The 5,949-nt window shown below is 35.7% G+C and overlaps 1 long non-coding RNA gene across 2 annotated transcripts; it reads left to right on the top strand.

Moving 5' to 3' along the window:
* Positions 1-2,017: 2,017 nt before the first annotated feature.
* LOC308398657 lies at positions 2,018-5,621 on the top strand. Of its 2 annotated transcripts, XR_013971993.1 has the most exons (5): positions 2,053-2,124; positions 2,545-2,608; positions 2,965-3,117; positions 3,484-3,574; positions 4,181-5,621. It is a non-coding gene; the product is annotated as an uncharacterized lncRNA (long non-coding RNA). The 2 variants fall into 2 exon arrangements; XR_013971994.1 differs by having other exon boundaries at positions 2,018-2,608; positions 4,181-5,620.
* Positions 5,622-5,949: the final 328 nt, after the last annotated feature.

Raw genomic sequence — 5,949 nt, 5'->3', positions numbered from 1 at the left:
AATGTGAGTTGTCTGTATCTGCGTATTAGCCCTGCGACAGACTGGCGACCTGTCCTGGGTGCAGGGTATGGTAGCTGGAATAGCAACATACCCAAGGATAAACAGAAGAGCATGACTAATACTGGGATTTTGTTACACTTAATTATTGCAAACACAACTAAAACTACAAGTGAAACTAATCAAAACTAAATTGAAACTAAGGGTTTTCAAAAAAAATAAAATAAAACCTAACTAAACTAGCAAACAAATGGTAAAAACTAATTAAAATTGATAAAAAATTGAAAATCTGAAGCCAAAACTAAATAAAAATAGAAACGAATGAAAATTGCAAAACTATTAAAACCCTGCTGGGTACAAACATTAAAAAAATATTACCATTTACTTCCATTACGTTCATAAAGAATATAATACATGAGCATGGGAAAAACAAGAATGGCATATAAACCAAACACAGCCCAGTTGTTTGTTTAAAATGCTAAAGAAATCTGTCAGGTATGTGTTTTTTGGTGACTATGAATGCTAACTCACCAAACAGATTTTTCACTCTTAGTACATAGTAGTGTACAAACCTGAAGGTTATCATTTTAAACCAAAGGTTGCACAAGGCCGTGTTTGAGAGAAATCCCCCACCTTAGGTCCAGAATCCACTGTGACACAATACTGTTAAAAAGTTAAAGCAATGTGGGTTAGCAAGGAGCGAAGTGCTGCAGTACTACTACACCTGAGACCTTCATCTCATCAACTCCCTTTATATCTCCCCTGCTGAGTATCAAATGCACTCCTTAACAACATCTACGTTTATATGGGTTTATGTGAGTATAGGTGATATGTGTGTAGCCCTTCTGAAACAACATTCTACCACCTGAGGTGGACTCTACATTTAAATCAATATTGGAATTATGGATTACTTGTTTAGTTGGTACGCACTGTATATTCATTCCAAAGTCTTGGGTCATTTCTTACCTACAAGCGCTTGACCTTTATCAAATTTATTCAACGCAAATTGAAAAGTCAAAGAAAACTGAAGTAAAAGTTTTTTTGTACATTACATTTTGGATGACAAAACATTACAATGCATTAAAGTTTGTTTAAGCTAAAGTTATCATCCAATGACAACGTGAATGTTTTCTGGGATTTGTAATTTTACATGTAGGTCCATATAAGGTTTTGTCAATCAATTAAATCAACATTGAAATAATTGTTTGAATTTTTTTTTTTTTTTACATAGAAATTTGATAAGATGGGAGAGTATAACAGAAAGTTAATATCTCAAAAACAATTACAAGATTTCCACTTCAGTGCATGTACTGTCTGAAAGTTGGACCTCAAAGCAACAAGTATGGTGAAGCTCAAAAACTGAAAACAGAGAATCTCTTTGGGTGGTTGCATTGGAAGCAACCAAACTGAATTAACTCAGCTGCAATTTGTGAATGTCTAAACTATCAGAGCGAAGGATATTGCAAGGATGTGTATGTATGGGGGACTGGGGATGTATGCACATTTATATAAAAGCCATTTGACTCCCATCACCTGAATGTAAAAGGACTACATCAATCAAAATTGTACTATCAACCCAAAGGGCAGACCTCTATGATTTGATCTCCAGTCCCTATACATTACCTTAAACACATTAATGACTCTGGCTCTTATAAAAGCAGAAGTATTACTTTGGATTGATTATAAGCTACTGGAGTCTTTCATAGGAAGAAAGAGACAAGTGAAGCTTGCATTATTTGAATATTCAAAGACCTGATGCAAGTGTGTGTCCTTGAGCGAGTGGTTACATGTATATATGAATAACAGCATAGCTTTTATTTCTCTCTCTTTTATTGTGCACTGAAAAAAAGGGACTGGCCATCTCTTGGATTTATGTAAGCATCTTGCATGTATTTAACACAATTGCCTCATGTTTTAAAGTTAAATGTAACTATATAGTGTAAAAACTACATGATATGCAGAAAGGGTGTATTAAATTGTGCATATCATGTTCAGGTGAAGTAAGTCAATAAGGTAGCAACGTTAAATCTCGTGAAACCACGCGTGATTTCATCTCGCGGGCTTTGGATCGTGGTTTAAAAAAGGCATCCATCTCAGTCAAGTCGAGCAGCCAACTCTACGTTTTTGGTATGTCTTGATTTTTTGAATTAATATTTACCATATTTCAGCCAAATGTAGTTAAACGTCTAGAGTGTCGCCATGTAACATGCTAAAAAAGAGCCGTTAGCTTATTTGCTGTTTTATCTGTTGTCAAAGAATTGGCGCTTTTTCATTTGAATTTGTCTTTGGCACAAGAGCCGTAATATCACATTAAACCTAATTACGAGGCACTCATAACATAATTTGGTTTTCTGTGTGAATAGATTTGCCAACTGACTCTTCAGTTACATTGTGTATTTACTGCACCATGGTGTTAGTGAGATTTTGGACATTGAACAGCTTTAGCTAATATCATCAGCGGCATTATGCTAGCTTACATCCCTACCCCTCCTGGCCTCACCTGCTGTCCTTTTGTTTTTGTTTTTGTTTTTTTTGCTGCACATTGAGAGACGACCTCTATTCTGCATTTCACCAGGAGTCAGCTGATGGATTGTGGGTTCAAGGTGTTATGGTAAGAAAGTATATTCTATTTTCGTTTCTGTAACTTAATTATAATGGGTTTTTTATAATTATTAGGTGCATGCATACTCACCCTATTAATACAACTGAGAAATCCAAAATCTGCCATAGGTTTAACTTATACCTGTATGTATTGCCAGAAAGGTGATTACTGGACTCGCATTAATGCACACTTGAACTGAAATGAGGTTGTAACTTGTGGGTTGTTGGGTTGCAAATCAGAAACAAACATCTTTGGATTTTTTTTAATCCCATAAGATCTGGAAACACAGTTTTTATTCAACAAAACATTACTGATTAACCAAGCACAGTGCCTGCTGTTATTTCAAAATAATTATGTCATTTCAGATAAAATGCAGCATTCCAGTGCATCCCAACCATGCCTTTACAGTCAAGGTTTCTGACGGAGCTGAGTTTCTCTCTGACAGTCTGCTGAAAGTGTTTGCAAAGTGATCGGGGGAACAGGGCACAAAGCTAAAGGATGTAGCTGCCATAATGACAGTAAGAACTTTAAAATTCTTTAACTACAAAGTGTATATGTATTGCATTAGGTCAGTAAAAGATTTTTATGCTACATCCATTGAAACAGTCAACTATTACCTGTGAGTAATGATTCCACTAAAAGGATGCCATAATTTTCGTCATGCATTTACTGGCCCACTGAGAAAAATTTATCTTTTTTTAAAAATAAATGTTCTGGAAACTATATATCCATAAAGTTGATGTCAAACAGCAACTTTTGATATTGCTTTGTAGATGCTGGTGTTGCATGTTGACTGGTTTAAAAAGTCAAGAGTTTTTGTCTGGGATCATTTTCTTCTGTGCTACTGAAAAGTTCACAAATCTCTGTTTTCTTTGTTATAATAGTCAAGGATGACATTAATGCTCGGAGTCCCTCATCAAAGTGCTCCGCATCTGTGTGAAAGACAATTGCAACATCTTGGTGCAGGAGTTCATGGTGAGTGTTTTATGAGTAGATTGTGGATTTGCAACCTTTAAAAATGCATTTAGTTATCCACTTGATCCTCATTGGACTGGTTAGGACCAGTAGTCCTCTTTAATAATTTGAAGTTCACATGAGGCCTGGTAGTGAACTCGGCCGCCGGCCCTTGAGGCCCCACCCCCACCCCTGTATTAGGGGTCACATCAGTGTGAAAAAACTTTAAATTTGTCATTCTAATGACCAAAGGAAAATCCCACCAATATTTACATTAGCTTTTGTTTGAAAAAAAAAAAAAAAAAAAGACCAACTGACCAACAGCTAACCAAATTGTGGGGCTGAAAGTCTAAATTCTAACATCTTCTGAGTGACATAGCCTGGATTTCTGATGGGCCGGTGTCTTTCTAACAAAAACTAATGTAAAGCATTTGAAATTATTATGTTTTTCACCCTCTCTTAGAAACTCTGTTAGACCATGAATGGCAGCATGGCAGGCCACTCTTTGGCTATAGCTATTTACTATGTTGCTTGCATTGGTTTAAATTACTCTAACATTAGAACTGGTAGATTCAAAAGAGATGAGTTTAAAAAGGAATCTTAAAGAAATGTTTTGTGTTTAACCAGGACTTGACTGAGGCCACTGCACAGATTGAGAAAACCACAATGAACATCTGTCTCCAGAGATGCGCCAGGCAATGACTTTTCTGATGTTGTTCTTCAAGATCTGGATAACGTGACCTTTGCAGTAGCCATGCTGTTTGGACCTTTTTTATTCCTTCAACATGAGTTACCCATCACAACTCTGCTACACTTTTGAGGTGATTCAATGGGTGGTAATGGAGTTGGATGCAACTCAGCTCTCAAGAAAAGCTCACAACTAAGACAAAACTGCTCCTGCAACGAAGCTCACTGTTATGCATGTGAGGTGACCAGCTCTAGGTGAGAGGACATTTAAATCTCACACTTGTTCTGCTGCATTTTTGAAGCTCAATTCCAGGAACGGATCGCAGGGTTCATTTTTATATACTCTGCAACTGCCATGAGGACGAGCTGTTTTTTGTTGTTGTTTGTTTTTCCTTTTGCTCTGTACAAGTTCTGTTTGTCTGTTTGGCAGCATTTTTAAATTTCTCTTTGTATTTTTCTTTCTTTTACTAGTGAAGAGATGTAGCGTGAACAGTTATACAGTCTAAATATCCCATATGGGTCGTGTGAAATGGTATTTTCAGTTTCATTCAGTTGAAGTAAAGAACGTTGAATATTTCTAAGTGTGCTGTTTTGAACCAAGATGTCACAGTATGATCAGTGCTGTAATTTTTGACAGTCACTGTATCAATGTTATTTTTGCGTCTCTTGAATAAAGTTTTTGACCTGCAAGTGCTAATTTCTTTAGTTATTGGGGTAAAATGGGTAGTGTTAATAGGAAGGTGTTTGCCAATTCAGTAACCTAATTTAATGTTAATGGAAACTAACATTACCTCAAATTGTTTAGTTATAATTGTTGTTTAACTGAATCTTGATGTCAGAGGCCTTAAATAGAATGTTTTGTATTGTTCTTTCCCAACATTTTTCAAAAGAAACAGTCTAATTTCTTTGCTGCGATTGATTCCAGAGAACACGGAAGAACTGACATTATTTAACTGTTGATTTATATAGATTCAGTAGAGGAGTAATGTCAGTTTAATTCTTTACCTACTGCAGTGAAATTAGACATGTTGTTTTGAAAGGTTACTGGTGGATGCCAGCAACCATCTTGGAAGAGAACAATACAATCTGTTATAAGGCCTCCATTTGAAAATTGTGTATTTGATACTAGAATATAATAGCAAAATGTAATTTGAAGATAACATGTAGTATTTAAGTGACCAAGTAGTATTGGGTAAAAGTTATTGAATCGTGTTGGGATAACGTGAGAAAATTGTGAAGGATTAAAATATTCCAAGAGCTCAAATTACTTCATCAAAACATGTTTAAGTCACATTTTATCAACACAAATTGCACAGGTTTATTGAACATGAATAAATTGTGTTAATTTAACTCAATTGTTTAAGTTGCTGCCAAAGCAAAACATCTGTGTGCAACAAATGTCCACCATTGAATTAAGTAAATCCAACAACATATTTTTTTCAGTGTGGTTGTTTTTACACAGACATAGGAAGCCAATAGCAAACTGACATTTTTATTTTTTGGGGTTTTTTTGCACACAGACTGCAGTACAATTTATACCATTTATACACTTCCTCTGCTGGATCCACTGAACATGAAAGAATTTACCAATGTTTTGTCTTGTCTGTTTTTTAGAAACTTGACGCAGTGTGATTTAAGGATTTATTTCTCACCGCTCTTCACTTCCATTTGGACAGATTGAATGCAATGGTTTCACTGAGCTAACAGCA

This window comes from Rhamphochromis sp. 'chilingali' (genome assembly GCF_963969265.1).
Source record: "Rhamphochromis sp. 'chilingali' genome assembly, chromosome: 6".
Classification (NCBI taxonomy): Eukaryota; Metazoa; Chordata; class Actinopteri; order Cichliformes; family Cichlidae; genus Rhamphochromis; species Rhamphochromis sp. 'chilingali'.
This window is presented reverse-complemented; position numbering and strand designations above follow the sequence as displayed.